An 18,355-nucleotide genomic window follows, 5' to 3' on the forward strand; every position below is an offset into this window, starting at 1 on the left:
TTGCAAAGAATGATTGGTTTGGTTGCTTTGATAATCTTTCCTTTTTTTCCTTCTTAAAGTAATGCACAGAACAGCATGCTATGCCCGATGTCCGAATCCCCGAGTGGGAAGAGAGAAGGCCTCCAAGACAATGCAACTCGCAGGAAGGGAAGTTTATTACTGACTCGAGCCAGGACTCTCCGCCTGCAACCAACGCAGTGGTGCGAGTCAGACAGCCCCTAGCCCAAGCTGTTACACAAATTTATAGGGTGAGAAGCGGATTGGTTACACGTTTGCAAAGCAATTTCATTGGTCAATACTTTCACGCACACGGGACTTTCCTGGGGGTTTCCGCCCCGTTCCTAATTTCCTAATTGACAAACATCGGTGAAAGCTAATTGGTCCTAATTGGCAAACAGTGGTCATTGTTAAGCGAAAGATACCTGATAGTAGGAAGGCCTACTCCTAATCTAAGTTGTGTTACTTCTGCTCTCCTCACACAGCACAACCTTTTGATAAACACACTTTGCAGGATTATTCACCTTTTTTTAATTGTCAAACTTTATTTCTTTAGGACAGTTTTAGGTTCATGCAAAACCAGAGCAGAAAATACAGATTTCCCCATACACCTTCTCTCCCCAAACACACACATTCCCTCATTGACACCCTCTACTAGAGCGGTACATTTGCTACAATCAATGATTCTACACTGACACATCATAGTCACCCAAAGTCTACAGTTTGTATTGGAATTCACACTATTTGTTGTACATTCTATGGGTTTGAACAAATGTAGAATGACGTGTATCTATGCTTATATACCATATGGAGTATGTTCACTGTCCCCCAAATTTTCCATACTCTGCATATTTGTTTTCTCCCCTGCCCCACCCTTCACAACAGTTGATCTTTTCACTGTTTTTAGTTTTGCTTCTTCCAGAATAAAATATCATACAGTTGGAGTAAAATCATATATAGCTTTTTCACATTGGTTTATTTTACTTACAAAAATGCATTTCTCATTCTTCTATCTTTAAATTGCTTAATAGAACATTTCTTTCTAGCACTGCATAATGTTCCATTGTGTGGATTATTGATTTATTTATCCTTCCACCTGTTGAAGAATATCTTGGTTGCTTTCACGTTTTGGCAACTGTGAATAAAGCTGATACAAACATTTGCTTGCAGGTTATTATGTGGACATATGTTTTAAATTAATTTGTATAAATACCAAGAATTAAATTTGCCAGATGACATGGCAAGAGTATGTTTAGTGTTGTACAAAGCAACTGAACTCTACTAAAGTGGCTGTACCACTCTGTATTACCATCAGCAATGAATTAGAGTTCCTTGGAGGGTTGTTTCTCATCTTCACCAGTGTTTGATGTTCTCAGTGTCTTTCATTATGAAATTATTAGGTTCTAAGCAATATGTCTTTGAATTCCTTACCCTCTTTACAGTTTTGACTTGTAGTTAGAGAATAGAGAGAAAAAATTTATTTAATTATGATTTACATAAAACTTTAAAGTGTATACATTTTTAAAACTAGTATTAATCATGAGTAAAAATGTATTTTTCTTCTTTTGCCAGGCTTACTATATTTATTATTATAAAATAGCCATGCAACAGATGTTAATCTTAATGGAAACACTTTGAGAATGAAAGAGGCAGTGATCCAAGATGAGAACCTGATGCTCCACTCTGTGGAACTCCTAGGTTCAAGGGTGACCAGGACTCAAAAGGGTTGGCAAGGGGCTGAGTGTCTTGCTATAGTTGGAGCTTGACCTACTCAGAATAATTGGGGCCTCATTCATTCTTCTCAGGATCTTGCCACCTGTTGTGTTTCTGGAATGGCAAGTTCAAGTCAATTTCTAAAACCTCTCTTTGATCTACAGTGATCCAGAAATTTTAGTTAAAATCAATGATACATTCCTTTCTTCTATGTCTTCTTTTTCTTCTGCCCTTCCTCTTGCTCCTCCTCTTCTTACCTTCCCCATCCCGATTTCTCCCTCTCCCTCCTTCTTATTTTCTCTTTCTGGTCCTCCTCCTCCTCCTCCTTTTTTCTTCTTCATCTTTTTCTTCAACCGTCTTTGATTGATTACTAACTACTTAATTTACAGTCTTAGAGAAAACACTGTTTCTCTAACCTTATTCAGCTTCATCAAGGGAATGATGCAAGACACTGGAGCCAGAACCATAGCAGAATAAAGGACATAAAGAAGGATCATAAAGAAGGCTGAGCACCAAGAATCGATGCTTTCAAACTGTGGTACTGGAGAAAACTTTTCAGAGTCCCTTGGACAGCAGGGAGATCAAACCAGTCAATCCTTAAGGAAATCAACTCTGAATGGTCATTGCAAGACTAATGTTTAAGCTGAAGCTCCAATACTTTGGCCACTTGATTTGAAGAGCTGAATCTTTGGAAAAGACCCTGATGCTGGGAAAGATTGAGGACAGGAGGAAAAAAGTGTGACAGAGTAAGATGATTGAATGGCATCACTGACTCAATGGACATGTGTTTGAGCAAACTCTGGGAAAGAGTGAAGGACAGAGAATCCTGGTGTGTGTTGCAGTCAGACATGACTTAGTGGCTGAACAGCAAAAATCCACATGAAGTCAAATCTGTACTAAATGAGATCAGTGAATATTATACACATCCTAGAGCTGAATTTTCCCGACCCAAGAATTAAACCAGGGTCTCCTGCATTGCAGGTGGATTCTTTACCAACTTAGCTATCAGGGAAGCCCTCCCAAGCTGAAGAGGGGCCTATACTTCAGAAATGTCATGTTTTTACTATACTTATTTGTTGTAAAATTTTTATGATAGTCTATTTCAAAAATGGGTAATTAGGGAATTTAATTGTTTAAAATTAATCTTAAGTGCTAATAATGCCTTGAAATAAGATAAAATAAATTATTAAAATTAATATATGCATTTAGTTTAGACAGTGTTTAGGGGAGAAAAGATTCAAGTTTAGTTCATTCTAAAAGAGATCTAATGTAAGCCCACCAGCTATAAGCAATACTTCTGCCTTTGCTCAGAAAGGAAAAAAATACTGTTCAAATTTCTATTGTATGAAGGAAGACCCTCTCTCTGGAGCACTGAAATTGACTAAAAGCTTCAAGTAAGACATGCTTTACCACAAATCACACCAGGTTAATATCATCACAGCATTCTCAATTTCTTGTATTTATAGTGGTTTTCCTTAACCTTGGCAAAACAAAAGAACAACAAAAAATAAAAGTAAATTATGTTAGTAAGTACCAATAAGTAAATTTAAATTTACTAGTTTAAATTCAAACATTCCAGTCAAATGTCTCCTTTTTTTTTTCTTTTTCATTCCTCACCAAGATTATAAAAAACTGATGTAACTGCAAAATAGCAGCTAACTTTTATTTTGCTTTCTTATTATCCTGTCACTGGGCTTCCAAGGTGACTCAGACTAAAGAATTTGCCCACAGTGCAGAAAACCCAGGTTCCATCCCTGGGTTGAGAAGATCCCCAGAAGAAGAGAGTGGCAACCCACTCCAGTATTCTTGCCTGAAGAATTCCATGAACAGAGGAGCCTGGCAGACTATAGTCCATGAGGTGGCAAAGAGTTGGACATGACTGAGAAACTAACACACACACACACACACACACACACACACACACACACACACACACACACACACATATCATGTTTTTAGTTTGTGAGGAAGCAGTATGAATCTCTTAAGAGTGGAAATCATGTCTCTGTGCTATAAATTTGAGCATCCTCATTACTTAGTGTCATCCTGACATTTGGCGGACATCACCCAGATGCATCTGCTGAATGAATCAATGAATCAATGTGTGTGTATGAGTGCTCAGTTGTGTCTGGCTCTTTGTTACCTCATGGACTGTAGTCAGGCTCCGCTGTCCATGGGATTTTTCAGGTAAGAATACTGGAGTGGATTGCCACTTCCTTTTGCAATGAATCAATATGAATGAACAAGTGTTAAGTCCAAGAATTCAGATAAGATTGTTTGCCCAAAGAGGGAAGATTTATAGACAGGAAAATCCCAGTATATTCAGAATATGTTAAAAACATGAAGTACTTTGCTGTCATTGTTGTTTGGGTAATTATTTATTTATTTTCCACCACTTTAATCAGCATTCAACACAGTGTTATGTAAGCAAAATGACTCATCAGAAAATTTGGGCTCAGGTGCCCTTGAGCCTCTAAATGTACAAGATCATTAAACCTTCTCATTTCCGCCAGCACTACAACAACAACATCACTATACCTTCATCAAAAAAGATCTTACCTGTCAAATACTCAGCATCTAACTTATACTTCATCGGCCTTACTTTTTGCTTCATTAACTTCGCTGACAAAGGAACCACTTGTTTTGAAAGAGGTAATAACAGTGTTACCCTAAGAGATGTAGGGAAAGTGATGTTTAGATCTGGTAAAAATATTGCATGGTTTAATTTTCTTGTTAACTTGTCAACTTTTTCTGTATAGTATGTAGCTTTGACTTACTTTTCTTAAAGTCATGACTAAATGTTTTAAGTTGGTAAATACTTACCAAAATTTCTGTCCTTATATATCTTCTCTAAACAAATTAATTTGCAATAAACATTGCCAAGCCTCTCTTGCTTCATAACTGTATCCCTAACCATCTGCAAAAATTTAAAATAAATAAATACAAAACTGATGTTAAAGGTGAGATTTGATATCAATCATTTAGATATCCCAATTCTGGATAGTTTAAAATTACCAGATTCTTTCTCAAACCTCAGCTTCTGTTTGCCTGTGCAAACACAGTGCTTTTTTTTTTTTTTGGATAAAGTTTTATGAGGAGGGATTACTAGCACTTCAGAAAACAGCTCAAGCATTTTATTGATGTTTGCACAAAACCTTAACTTAGATTGAGGGTCTTCCTATTTATACCTTTTGCCAAAGAAACTAGTAGCTCTGAACTGTCTCAAGAGGAACATTGTATTTCTCAGATGAACAGCTTATACTTAGATAAGATGTTTTGTCTTACAAAATTCAATATTTCCTTTCTTTCAGAGGAGAAATAATGACTTAACAATGCTTTGCAGCAGGCAACACTTAAAGTGTAATAAATGCTTGCATTCTAGGAGTCCATTTTGCAAATGCTTTCTAGTATTCCAATCAATGTTTGTTTGTTTGTTTGTTTGTTTTTCTATTTATACAGCTTTTCAGGGAAATACTTATGAGAACAAAACTAATTCCACAGCTTTTTTTCTCATTATCATATTGCACTTTTTGAGTGGATGTGCAACTTTTCTTAAGACTATCTGTATCTAAAATTTGTCTTTTAATTTTGATTATACTCCTGATGTGTTATTCTGCTTTTATAAGTTCAGAGGTTGAAGGAGAAAAGATCAAGAGATTTCTTTGAAAACATTCAAATTTCTATGTTCCAAGACCACAAGTACAACCTCTTGGCCTGGCCCCTGGTGGTTACTGGCCAAGAAGTGAGAGAGAGGTTCAATGGTGACAGTTCTGTTTCCCATAGTGCCACTAATCGTGCATTGTGCGTTCCAATTACGAAAAAGCATGTGTGGAATTTTGTCTATCATGTGCCTAATTAAAACCAAATCTTTACTCTCTCTGTGCCAGATAAAAACCCAGCAGGAAATAAAGAGCTCATGCAAACTTGGCACTTATAGTCGAATATTAGGTATTATTGTTAGAGGTGTAGTCAGACTTTAGGTGACCATCAGGGAACAGTAGAGTGCTTAGGACTGCAACCAGCAGGGACATTTCACCAAGCCTGGACTTGAAGAGTTGGGGTAAGTTACAGAAATCAGAAAGAAAAGCTATGCTGTGAGAGGACCTCCTATAGGAGTTGGGACTTTCTGTGGAGGGATGCAGCTGTTCCAGGGTGAATTAACAGAAAAGTGGCTGGGGTGAATGAATACCGGAATCTCTTTCCTCTTGTCCTCTTGATCTCTTTCTAGAGTCACCAGCTGGCCAAACACAGCTGGAAAACTGCACATACATCAACTCACTGGAGCTATTTACACAATTCAGCCTCTGGATGCACAGAACGGGAGAGAGAGGCTAGAGAAGAGTTCCGAAGGGGCAAACACTGCCCCTTGTCTCAGTCTACGGAGTCCTATGTGATCTGGCCACGATGGTTCCCGCCATTTCCACTGCATGCCATTCCTTATTACATAACCTACTGCATGCTTTCCTCTGCCCACCACAGCCTTCTTTCTCCCTCTCAATGAAGCAACTGTACATTCATCACCTCCTCACTGACACCTTCCACAACCACCCGATTGAAAGGGTCTCTGTCATTTAGTCACTCAACACGTTATCGTTTTTGTTTTCCTCATAGCAAATACAACCCCGTAAAACCACCTTGCACATTTATTTGTTGCCTTATTCATTGGTGTGGAAAAGGAAATGGCCACACACTCCAGTATTCTTGCCTGGAGAATCTCATGGACAGAGGAGCCTTGCGGGCTACGGTCCATAGTGTCTAAAAGAGTTGGACACAACTGAAGCGACTCAGCATGCATTCATTGATGATAATTTAGAGTGCTAATATAAGGACATCATCTGGCTTATTGATTACAATATGTCCAGTGTTTGGAAGAGTCAGTGTCCTAAATATAATTTCACTCACATATCCAACCTGCGTTTTTAGTGGACAAGAAACCTGTGGCACAAGTGTGTCCCAAGTCATAGATCATGTGAGATTAAAGGAAAAGCTTGTTGTTTAGTCCCTAAGTCATGTCTGACTCTTTTACGACCCCATGGACTGTAGTCCACTAGTCTTCTCTGTGAGGGATTTCCCACGCAAGAATACCGGGGTGGGATACCATTTCTTCTCCAGGAGATTTTCTTGACCCAGGGATCGAAACTCCATCTCCCCCTTTGCAGATGGATTGTTTGTTGCTGGGCCACCAGGGAAGTTCAAAGGAAAAGCTTAGTTATCTCTAATTCCACTAACTGTCACCATAAATTATGCTGCTTCTCAATGTTGCAATTCAAAACACAGTAGGCTTTTTTGTTTGTTTGTTTTCTGTTCTGTTAGAGTTAATGACACATTAGAAATTGTCTGATTTGAGAATAAGTCCTTAATTTATGGATGTAGAAAATTCTGAGTCCGTGTTAGTTATAAAGTGGAGAAGAGAACTCAAAATACAAACTCCATGCCAGTAAGTCTATATAATCATCGTTTATATTTATGCCTTTAACTTTTTAAGATCAAGCCCAAAGTGGAACTATTTATTGCTCAGTCATTTCTGACTCTGTGACCCCATGGATTGTAGTTTTCCAGATTCATTTGTCCATGAAATTATCCAGTCAAGAATGCTCCAGTGGGTAGCCAGCCATTCCATTCTCCAGGGATCTTCCTGACCCAGGGATCAGACCCAAGTCTCCTGCATTGCAGGCAGATTCTTTATCACTAGCACCACCTGGGAAGCTCTCAAATCCACCATATTTCTATCTATGACACCTGGGCAAAATCAGAAATTACTTATTTGGTGAAATGCTTCCTGTTTTGTTTAAAAAAAATTACTTTCAACTCTTGTCAAATAGAAACTAAATGAGTTATATTCCCCCTTCATTTTACATTTCAATAAAGTCTCATTCTTCCCTTTTCTTTCTCTCCCTTCTGAATCATAACCAGTTGGGATATGGAGAGTGATGTCACTCTTGGAAAAAATGTGAACTTTTAAATTCTTTTATATAGTCATTCCCACTATTCTTCCTTAGTTTTTGTTACACATAATGAAAGCAAAAGCTGATAGAGATGTTTTTATGAAAGGTTAAATGGGTGGTAGTAGAAATGGGGAAAGAAGAATGGGAAAGCAAGATAGAATAATTTTTAAGTATTTACAATAGCAATGTTTCCACAATTTCTATCCTTGTATATTTCCACTGGGAGAAATGCTTCTGCTTAGTGTCCTTTCTTCTCTTGCTGTAAACAATTCTCTCTCACATCCACTGCTACTTATTTTACAAAATAAGCTATATGCAGAAGAGAAGATAAGCTCCAGATTTATTTCTTAATACTTTGTCAAACATTTTATTCATTTCAGTCATTTTATAATTTTTGTCTTTGTTAGCATGGGAAATGAGGCATTGTATTCTCTTTCATTTTTTTCATTATATTTGTCTTTGCTTTCCAAATATCCTAGCTTATTCTATGTACCAGCCTTGTATTCCTCTTACCAACCCAGGCTGAGCACCAGGGAAGCCAGATATTTTCATCCTCAGGGTGGAGAAGGAGACAAGGAGAGCTCCAAAATTCTATCATGATGACTCATTTTGTTGAAGGTTCTAAAACCCTTCCTTAGAGAACTCCACCCTGTCACCTAACAACTGCTCATATTTTTGCAGTTAAACTATGATCTCAAACTGGATTTCATCATTCTTTTTGTTTGTTTTGAGTTGTTTAAAAACATGGCCAACATAACAACATTATGTCTATGTTCAGCAAACAATGCAGGGATGTTGGGAACAAATGTAGATCCAAAAACTGCTTAAATTTTAAAACACAACTGTTTAAAACCTTTTCTCATAGGAGGAAGCAAGACTAGACCCTTTTACCCAATGGTAGTATCTACAAATTTCTCTACTGGGACATCAACATTTATAATCTTTCACATGTTGAACTGCCTTGCATATTTTGCTTACATACAAAATAGATCAGTTTGAAATAGGGTATGAAGCTGTTATTCTTGTTTTAGTAGAACAGTAATATGAGAGAAATTATTAGTAATCTTACCTTCAATGTCTTCAAATGGCAACTAATTTGAATTGTACAAGATATTTCCTCTATTCATTGTGAGGTATTTTGTGTTGTTTTATTTTCATGGTTACATCGCTCTCAGTCACTAAGTCATGTCCGGCTCTTTGTACACCATGGACTACAGCATGCCAGGCTTCTCTGTCCTCCACTGTATCCTAGAATTTGCTCAGATTCTGGTCCATTGACTCACAGATCCTATCTAATCATCTTTTCCTCTGCTGCCCCTTTCTCCTTTTGCCCTCAATCTTTCTCAGAATCAGGGTGTTTTCCACTGAGTAGGCTCTTCACATCATGTGGCCAAAGTATGGGAGCATCAACTGTAGCATCAGTCCTTTCAATGAGTATTCATGGTTGACTTCCTTTAAGACTGACTGATTTGATCTTCTTGCTGTCCAAGTGACCCTCAGAGATTTTCTCAAGCACCACAATTTAAAAGTGTCAATTCCTTGGTGCTCAGACTTCTTTATGGTCCAATTCTCACATCCATACATGACTACTGGAAAACCATAGCTTTGATTACACAGACCTTTGCTGGTGATGTCTCTGCTTTTTAATATGCTGTCTAGGTCTATCTTACCTTTCTTTCCAAGGAGCAAGTTTCTTTTAACTTCATGGCTGCAGTCACTGTTTTCAGTGATTTTGGAGCCCAATGAAATAAAATCTGTCACTATTTCTACTTTTTCCTCATCTATTTGCCATGAAATGATGGGACCGATGTCCTGGTCCTATTTTTTGGAATGTTGAGTTATAAGCCAGCATTTTCACTCTCCTCTTTCACCCTCATCAAGAGGCTCTTTTGTTCCTCTTCATTTTCTGTCATTTTAGTGGTATCATCTGCATATTGGAGGTTGTTGGTATTTCTCCTGGAAATCTAGATTCCAGCTCATGATTCATTCAGCCTGGCATTTCCCTTGATATAGTCTGCATACAGGTTTATTAAGGAGAGTGACAATATAGAACCTTATACACCTTTCCCAATTTTCAACCAGTTTGTTGTTCCTTGTCTGGTTCTAATGGCTGTTTCTTGACCAACATACAGATTTCTCAGGAGACATGTAAGGTTTTCTGATATGTCCATCTCTTTAAGCATTTTCCATAGTTTGTTGTGATCCACAGTTGAGCATAGTCAATGAGGCAGAAATAGGTGCTTTTCTGGAATTCTTTTGCTTTCTCCATGATCCAGTCAATGTTGGCAATTTGGCCTCTGGTTCCTCTGCCTTTTCTAAATCCAGCTTGAACATCTGGAAGTTCTCAGTTCATATACTGCTGAAGGCTTTTGAGCATAACCTTACTAGCATGTGAAATGAGAGCAATTGTATGGTAGTTTGAACATTCTTTGACATTTCCCTTATTTGGGATTGTAATGAAAACTAACTTTTCCCAGTCCTGTGGCCACTGCTGAGTTTTCCAAACTTGCTGATATGTTGAGTGCAGCACTTTAACAGCATCATCTTTTAGGATTTGAAATAGCTTAGCTGGAATTCTGTCACCTCCATTAGCTTTGTTCATAGTAATGCTTCCTAAGACCAACTTGACTTCACACTCCAGGATGTCTGGCTCTAGGCGTGTGACCACACTATGGTGATTATATGGTTCACTAAGATCTTTTTTGTATAGTTCTGTGTATTCTTGCCACCTCTTTTTAATCTCTTCTACTTCTCTTATGTCCTCACTGTTTCTCTCCTTATTGCTTCTGTCCTTTATTGTGCCCATCATTGCGTGAAATGTTTCCTTGATGTCTCCAGTTTTCTTAAAGAGATCGCTAGCCTTTCCCATTCTTTTGTTTTCCTCTTTTTCTTTACATTGTTCATTGAATAAGGTCTCCTTATATTTCCTTGCTATTCTCTGTAACTCTGCTTTCGGTTGGATATATCTTTCCCTTTCTCCTGTGCGTTTCATTTCTTTTCTTTCCTCAGCTAACTGCAAGGCCTCCTCAGACAACCACTTTACCTTCTTGCATTTCTTTTTCTTTGGGATGATTTTAGTCACTGCCGCCTGTATGATGGTATGAAATTCCATCCTTAATTCTTCAGACACATTGTCTACCAGACTTAATCACTTAAGTCTATTTGTTGCCTCCACTGTATAATCATAAGGGATTTGATTTAGGTCATGCCTGAATGGCCTAATGATTTTCTCTACTTTCTTCGATTTAAGTCTGAATTTTGCAACAAGGAGCTCATGATATGAGTCACAGTCAGCTCCCAGTCTTGTTTATGCTGAATGTGTAGAGCTTTTCCATCTTTGGCTGCAAAGTACATAATCAATCTGATTTCAGTATTGACCATCTAGTGATGTTCAAGTTAGTCATCTTTTGGTTAAGAAAGGCTTAATTAAGTCATCTCATGGTTAAAAAAGGCGAATTAAGTAAAAGTATGAATTTGCAAAGATTAAGGCAAATTGAAATATTCATATCTTGATTCCCAATCAAGTATAAAGCTCTACACATATGTAAGGAATTGTTATTATGATAGCTGTGTTATCATTTGATGGAATATATGTTACATAGCTTTTCAAATTTTTCAATAAACCTTTTTTGTTTTTGATTGCACTTCTTTTCATGCAAGGTCTTAGTTCCCTGACCAGGGATTTGATCCATGTTCCCTGCAGTAGAAGTGCAATGTCTTAACCGCCGGACTGCAAGGCAAGTCCCTATAAGATTTTTTAAATGTCTGAGATATATTGATATTGATTTGTTTATTACATTCTTTGTTTGCTGTTAGAGCTAGTTTGTTACATTATTATTTGAAATATTCATTTGGTTGGTAAGATGGTACTTTTTACACTTTTATTCCACGATTTTCTGGGGTCCCCAAAATAGTGTTCTTTCCATGACTCATCCACACCTGCCATAGTAAATGCTATGGAGAAGATTTCTATGGTTGGTAGAATTCTAAAGATGGCTACTCCCTTCCCCCAAGATTCTCATTTCTAGGTTATTCAACCATGCACTAATCTAGATTCAACTTTGAAGTGATTTTGAACATGTAATTAAAATTGAAAATCAGGTGACCTTTTGACTAATTCAAAAGCAGAGTTTTCTCTCACTGATCACAGAAAACAGAGGGGAAGTCAGAGAAATTCAAAGTTTGACAAAGTTGGAGGTGGCACATGGAGAGAGAAATGCAGGCAGCTGCTAGGATGCCCTCAACTCAGAGCCAAAAAGAAACAGGGGCCACAGTCAATACTACAACAATAAAGATCTGAATTTGCCTAAAAATCTGTATTATCTTGGAAGCTGATCCCAATCCCCTATGCAGAGCTTCTATATAAGACTGTGGCCCTTCCAATACCTTGATTTCAGTCTTGTGAGACCCAGAGCAGAGAATCCAGCCAAGCTCACTCTAACTTCTGATGTACAGAACTTTGAGATAAAACATGGAAGTTATTTTAGCTGCTAAATCTCTGGTTCATTGCTATGTGGTGATAGAAAGCTAATATACCTGACAAAAATCAAGTGAGAGAAATGCAAGTACCACCCCAGCTTCTTAGAGGATTTTAGAGTTTGACTTTACAAGATTTTTCAAGGCTGTGAAGTCAGCAAGTGCTGGTCTATATGATGCTGAAACTGAGACCCCTCTGACTAGAGAGCAGGCATGTCTTCTGAGTTTGAAATAAGGTCCCATGAATGTTGTGTTGAATGGCATTTAACTTCTTATAACTGCATATTATTTCTTTGAGATAAACCTTACCTACAGTGATGTGTAAAGTCTTAAGTGCACAATTTGATTACTGCTGATAAACATACTATAGTTATTATAGTATAATGTATATTTAGTGTAGTATTTAATATATTATATATAATTATATATGCTGCTAACTCACTTCAGGCAGATTCTTTACCATCTGAGCCACCAGGGAAGCCCATGTAAAGCTATAGACACAACCAGATTTTTTTAATGTGTCATAATTTCATTTCATTTGCGTTTTTTAATTCCTTTGTAATTTCTTCTTTGATGCATGGATCCTTTAAAAATGTATGTGTATTAGTCCTCCTGGGTTCCTATAACAAAACATCACAGACTGGGAAGCTCATAAGCAACAAAAATGTTTATCTCAACCATTCTGGGAACTGAAAGTTTAGTATCAGAGTGCCATCATGGTCAAGAGAGGGTCTTCTTTCAGGTCACAAACTTCTTCACTGTATCTACACTTGGCAGAAAGAGTTAGGAAACTCCGTGGGATGTCTTATCTGAGCACTGATCTCAATGATGAGGACTCACCTGACCTAATTGCCTCTGAAGGGCCCCAGCTCCTAATCTCATCACCATGGGGTGTAGGTTTTCAACATATGCATTTGGGATCTGACCATATCATAGTGTGTGTGTGTGTATAATTTCCAGATATTTGGATCTTTTCTAATTTGTTGACTCTTATTGATTCTAAATTAATCCATGTGGTCAAAGAACATACTCTGTACTATTTCTTTTTTCTTCTCTCTCTCTTTTTTTAAAGGCATATTATGGTTCAACATTTTGTCTATGTTGGTGAAATTCTGAAAAGTTGGGTGCAGAAGTCTATAAATTTCAATTGAGGTAAGTTGCAAGATAAAGGTAATGTTTAAATATTCTAGGTGCTTGTTAATATTTTTACCCAGTTTTATCAATTATAGATAATGTGATTTAAATATTCATTTGTGAGAGTAAAATTGTCTCCTTATCCCTTTAGCTGGCCCTATTTCGGTTTCAAGTGCTGTAAAGCCCTGATTTTCAGCACAAGCACACCCCATAATAGAATATCTTCTTAGTAAAATTAGCCTTTTATCCATATGCAAAGTTCCTCTTTGTGACTGATAATACTCTTTGTCTTGAAATGTATATCATCTGTTACAAATATAGCCACACTTGCTTTCTTATTCTTACTGTGTGCATGGCTTTTTTCTATCCTAACACTGTTAATCCATCTGATTTTATACATATATATATATATATTTTTTTTCCCCCTATGAGACGTCATATACTTGAGCCTTTTACTTAAAAACCTAGCCAAGTGTGAGATTTGAAATTAAGATTGAATATTTAAGTGATGTCTTGACATTTGGTAACATTAGAAAGGTCTCAGATAGCATACTCACAAAGTTCCCTCCCACCTTGGCTGCTGGAGATAAGGTTTCCTTGCCAAAAAAGCCCCTTTATCTCAGAGACCAGGCACAGAGCCTGCTAATGCCCAGTAGCAAGCCTCAGTTTCTTGCCAGCGTGTGGAATTATTTAAATTAGCTAATTAAGTCTTTGCTCAGAAAAGCAGGGTCGTCCCACCCTCCTTACTACAGAGCCTACCTCTCACGGCCTCTGCTCATTCCTGGTTCCTCATTCAGCCCCGTGTGGGCCTGCGCTGTGTGCAATGGCCTCCCCCCCACTTGGCAGAGTCTGCCAAGTCTTTCTGAGTCTCTGTGAATAGGAATCGTGGTTTCTTTCATCTGTCCAGTGGCAGGTGATATTTGTTCAGGCATTTCATGTAATTTAAAGGAGGAGATCACTCTCTCATCAACAGGGTAAATAGAAATGATGAAAAAAAAAAAATTCTGTGCTTGAATTAGATTGTCTATTTAATGCAAATATCGTGATGTATGTATTTAGGTCTAGAATTTGTTGCAGTCGCTTTATCTTCTAGTTATTTTTTTCTCTTCTGTAATCTCTTTTTATTCTTGGGTATATTGAATATGCAGTTAATCTATTTAATTCCTCTACTGACTTTTTAACTATATCATTTTACATTATTTTTCATTGATGTGAATGACTTTTCAGCGGGTTATATTATTCCTTGTTATCAAAGTCTAATAATTAAATATTTTGATGAAATTAAAGATCATTGCATCAATATAATTCAACATGCTCCTTTCCTTTGTGTTATTTTTGTAAGGATTTTTGCATTAAGCTAGTAAGTTTATATTTTCTTATGCTATCAATAGCTTATACCCATTTAATTCCCATCTTGTATCACTTCTTTTCAGTTGAAAATTTCTTTTGGCAATTCCTATAGAGTATATCTCCTAGTGAAAAGTTTTCTCATCTTGAACTGATCTTAAAAAAAAAAAAAAAAGTATTTTTCATTAATTTTCCATTAATTTCTGTGTATATTTCTGGGTTGAAAGATTTTATCTAAATGATTTAATAATGATTTTTCTATTGTTTTCTTGCAGCCACTCCCTCCCCCGAGAACATATAGGTGTATAGACTGTATTTAGCAATCAGTGAAAAATAGATTTAAGGGACTAGATCTGATAGAGTGCCTGATGAACTATGGATGGAGGTTCATGACATTGTACAGGAGACAGGGATCAAGGCCATTCCCATGGAAAATAAATGCAAAATGGCAAAATAGTTGTCTGAGAAGGGCTTACAGATAGCTGTGAAAAGAAAAGAAGCAAAAAGCAAAGGAGAAAAGGAGAGATATTCCCATTTGAATACAGAGTTCCATAGAATAGCAACGAGATATAAGAAAGCCTTCCTTAGCGACCAATGCAAAGAAATAGAGGAAAATAACAGAATGGGAAAGACTAGAGATCTCTTCAAGAACATTAGAGATACCAAGGGAATATTTCATGCAGAGATGGATACGATAAAGGACAGAAATGGTATGGGCCTAACAGAAGCAGAAGATATTAAAAAGAGGTGGCAAGAATACACAGAAGAACTGTAAGAAAAAGATCTTCAAGACTCAGATAATCACGATGGTGTGATCACTCACCTAGAGCCAGACATCCTGGAATGTGAAGTCAAGTGGGCCTTAGAAAATATCACTACAAACACAGCTAGTGGAGGTGATGGAATTCCAGTTGAGCGATTTCAAATCCTGAAAGACAATGCTGTGAAAGTGCTGCACTCAATGTGCCTGAAAATTTGGAAAACTCAGCAGTGGCCACAGGACTGGAAAAGGTCAGTTTTCATTCCAATCCCGAAGAAAGGCAATGCCAAAGAATGCTCAAACTACCACACCATTGCATTTATCTCACACGCTAGTAAAGTAATGCTCAAAATTCTCCAAGCCAGGCTTCAACAATACGTGAACCAAGAACTTCCAGATGTTCAAGCTGGTTTTAGAAAAGGCAGAGGAACCAGAGATCAAATTGCCAACATCCCCTGGATCATTGAAAAAGCAAGAGAGTTCCAGGAAAACATCTATTTCTGCTTTATTGCCTATGCCAAAGCCTTTGACTGTGCGGATCACAATAAACTGTGGAAAATACTGAAAGAGATGGGAATGCCAGACCACCTGACCTGCCTCTGAGGAACCTATATGCAGGTCAGGAAGCAACAGTTAGAACTGGACATGGAACAACAGATTGGTTCCAAATAGGAAAAGGAGTATGTCAAGGCTGTATATTGTCACCCTGCTTATGTAAATTATATGCAGAGTACATCATGAGAAACACTGGGCTGGATGAAGCACAAGCTGGAATCAAGATTCCCGGAAGAAATATCCATAACCTCAGATATGCAGATGACACCAGCTTTATGGCAGAAAGTGAAGAGGAACTAAAGAACCTCTTGATGAAGGTGAAAGAGGAGAGTGAAAAAGTTGGCTTAAAGCTCAACATTCAGAAAACTAAGATCATGGCATCTGGTCCCATCACTTCATGGCAAATAGATGGGGAAACAGTGGAAACAGTGACTGACTTTAATTTTGGGGGCTCCAAGATCACTGCAGATGGTGAGTGCAGCCATGAAATTAAAAGATGCTTACTCCTTGGAAGGAAAGTTATGACCAACCTAGACAGCATATTAAAAAGCAGAGACATTACTTTGCCAATAAAGGTCTGTCTAGTCAAGGCTATGGTTTTTCCAGTAATTATGTATGGATGTGAGAGTTGGACTGTGAAGAAAGCTGAACGCTGAAAAATTGATGCTTTTGAACTGTGATGTTGGAGAAGACTCTTGAGAGTCCCTTGGTCTGCAAGGAGATCCAACAAGTCCATCCTGAAGGAAATAAGTCCTGGGTGTTCATTGAAAGGACTGATGCTGAAGCTGAAACTTTGTCCACCTCATGCAAAGAGTTGACTCATTCGAAAAGACCTGGTTCAGTCTTGGAAGATTGAACTTTTCTAAGAATCTGTCCATTTCTTCAAGTTTATCAATTTTATTGCCATATGGTTGTTCATAATGGTCTCTTATAATCCTTCATATTTCTGCATCTTCTGTTGTAACCTCTCTTTTTCCATTCATAATTTTATTGATTTGGTTCTTCTTCTCTCCTTTTTCCTTGATGATTCTGACTAAAGTTTGTCTATTTTGCTTATCTTCTCAAAGAACCACCTTTTAGTTTTATTAATCTTTACTATTGTTTCTCTCATTTCTTTTTCATTTATTTCTGCTCAGATCTTTATGATTTCTTTCCTTCTACTAATTTTTGTTGTTGTTGTTGTTGTTGTTCTTTTTCCAGTTGTTTTAGATGTAAAGTTAGGTTGTCTCTTTGATGTTTTTCTTATTTCTTGAGGTAGGATTCTATTGCTGGAAACTTCCCTCTTAGAACAACTTTTGCTGCATCCCATAGGTCTTGAGTTGTCATGCTTCATTGCCATTTGTTTCTAGAATTTTTAAATTTCCCTTTATATTTCTTCAGTTATCTGTTTGATATTTGGAAACGTATTGCTCAATCTCCATGCGTTTGTGTTTTTTATATTTTTTCTTGTAATTGATATCTAGTTTCATAGCATTGTGGTCAGAGAAGAGGCGTGATACAATTTCAATTTTCTTAAATCTACTGAGATTTATTTTGTGACCCAAGATGTGATCTATCCTGGAGAATGTTCCATGTGCACTTGAGAAGAAGGTGCGTTCTTCTGCATTGGGTGGAATGTCCTGAAGATATCAATGAAAGCCATCTCATTTAATGTATAATTTAAGACTTGTGTTTCTTTATTAATTTGGTTTTGATGATCTGTCCATTGGTGTCAGTCGCATGTTAATGTTTCCTACTATTTTTGTGCTACTCTCAATTTCTCCTTTTATGTCTATTAGTGTTCATTTTTTGTATTGAGGCACTCCTATATTGGATGCATAGATATTTACAATTGTTATGTCTTCCTCTTGGATTTATCCCTTGATCAAATGTCCTTCCTTATCTCTTTTAATCTTCTTTATTTTGAGGTCTATTTTGTCTGATATGAGGATTGCTACTCTAGCTTTCTTTTGCTTCTCATTTGCATGGAATATATTTTTCTATCCTCTCACTTTCAGTCTATACCTGTCTTTAGGTCTGAAGTGTATTTCTTGTAGACAGCATATAAAAGGGTCTTGTTTTTGTATCCATTCAGCCAGTCTGTGTCTTTTGGTTGGAACATTTAATCCATTCACATTTAAAGCAATCATTGGTATATATGCTCCTACTTCCATTTTCTTAATTGTTTGGGGTTTGCTTTTGTAGATTTTTTCTTCTCTTGTATTTTTTGACTATATAAGTCCCTTTAACTTTATTGTAGAGCTGATTTGGTGGTGCTGAATTCTCTTAAATTTTGCTTGTCTGAAAAGTTTTTGATTTCTCCATCAATTTTGAATGAGATCCTTGGTGGGTACAGTAATCTTGGTTGTAGGCTTTTTCCTTTCAGAACTTTAAATGTATCCTGCCATTCCTTTCTGGCCTGCAGAGTTTCTGCTGAAAGATCAGCTAT

The 18,355-nt window shown here is 37.2% G+C and overlaps 1 long non-coding RNA gene across 1 annotated transcript; it reads right to left on the bottom strand.

Moving 5' to 3' along the window:
* Nucleotides 1-336: 336 nt before the first annotated feature.
* On the bottom strand, nt 337-16,993 carry LOC122687601. The gene is made up of 3 exons (XR_006339183.1): nt 16,761-16,993; nt 10,422-10,431; nt 337-349 (listed from the first exon to the last, which is right to left on the bottom strand). It is a non-coding gene; the product is annotated as an uncharacterized LOC122687601 (long non-coding RNA).
* Nucleotides 16,994-18,355: the final 1,362 nt, after the last annotated feature.

The sequence above is a fragment of the Cervus elaphus genome, chromosome 31 (assembly GCF_910594005.1).
Source record: "Cervus elaphus chromosome 31, mCerEla1.1, whole genome shotgun sequence".
NCBI classification, from domain to species: Eukaryota; Metazoa; Chordata; class Mammalia; order Artiodactyla; family Cervidae; genus Cervus; species Cervus elaphus.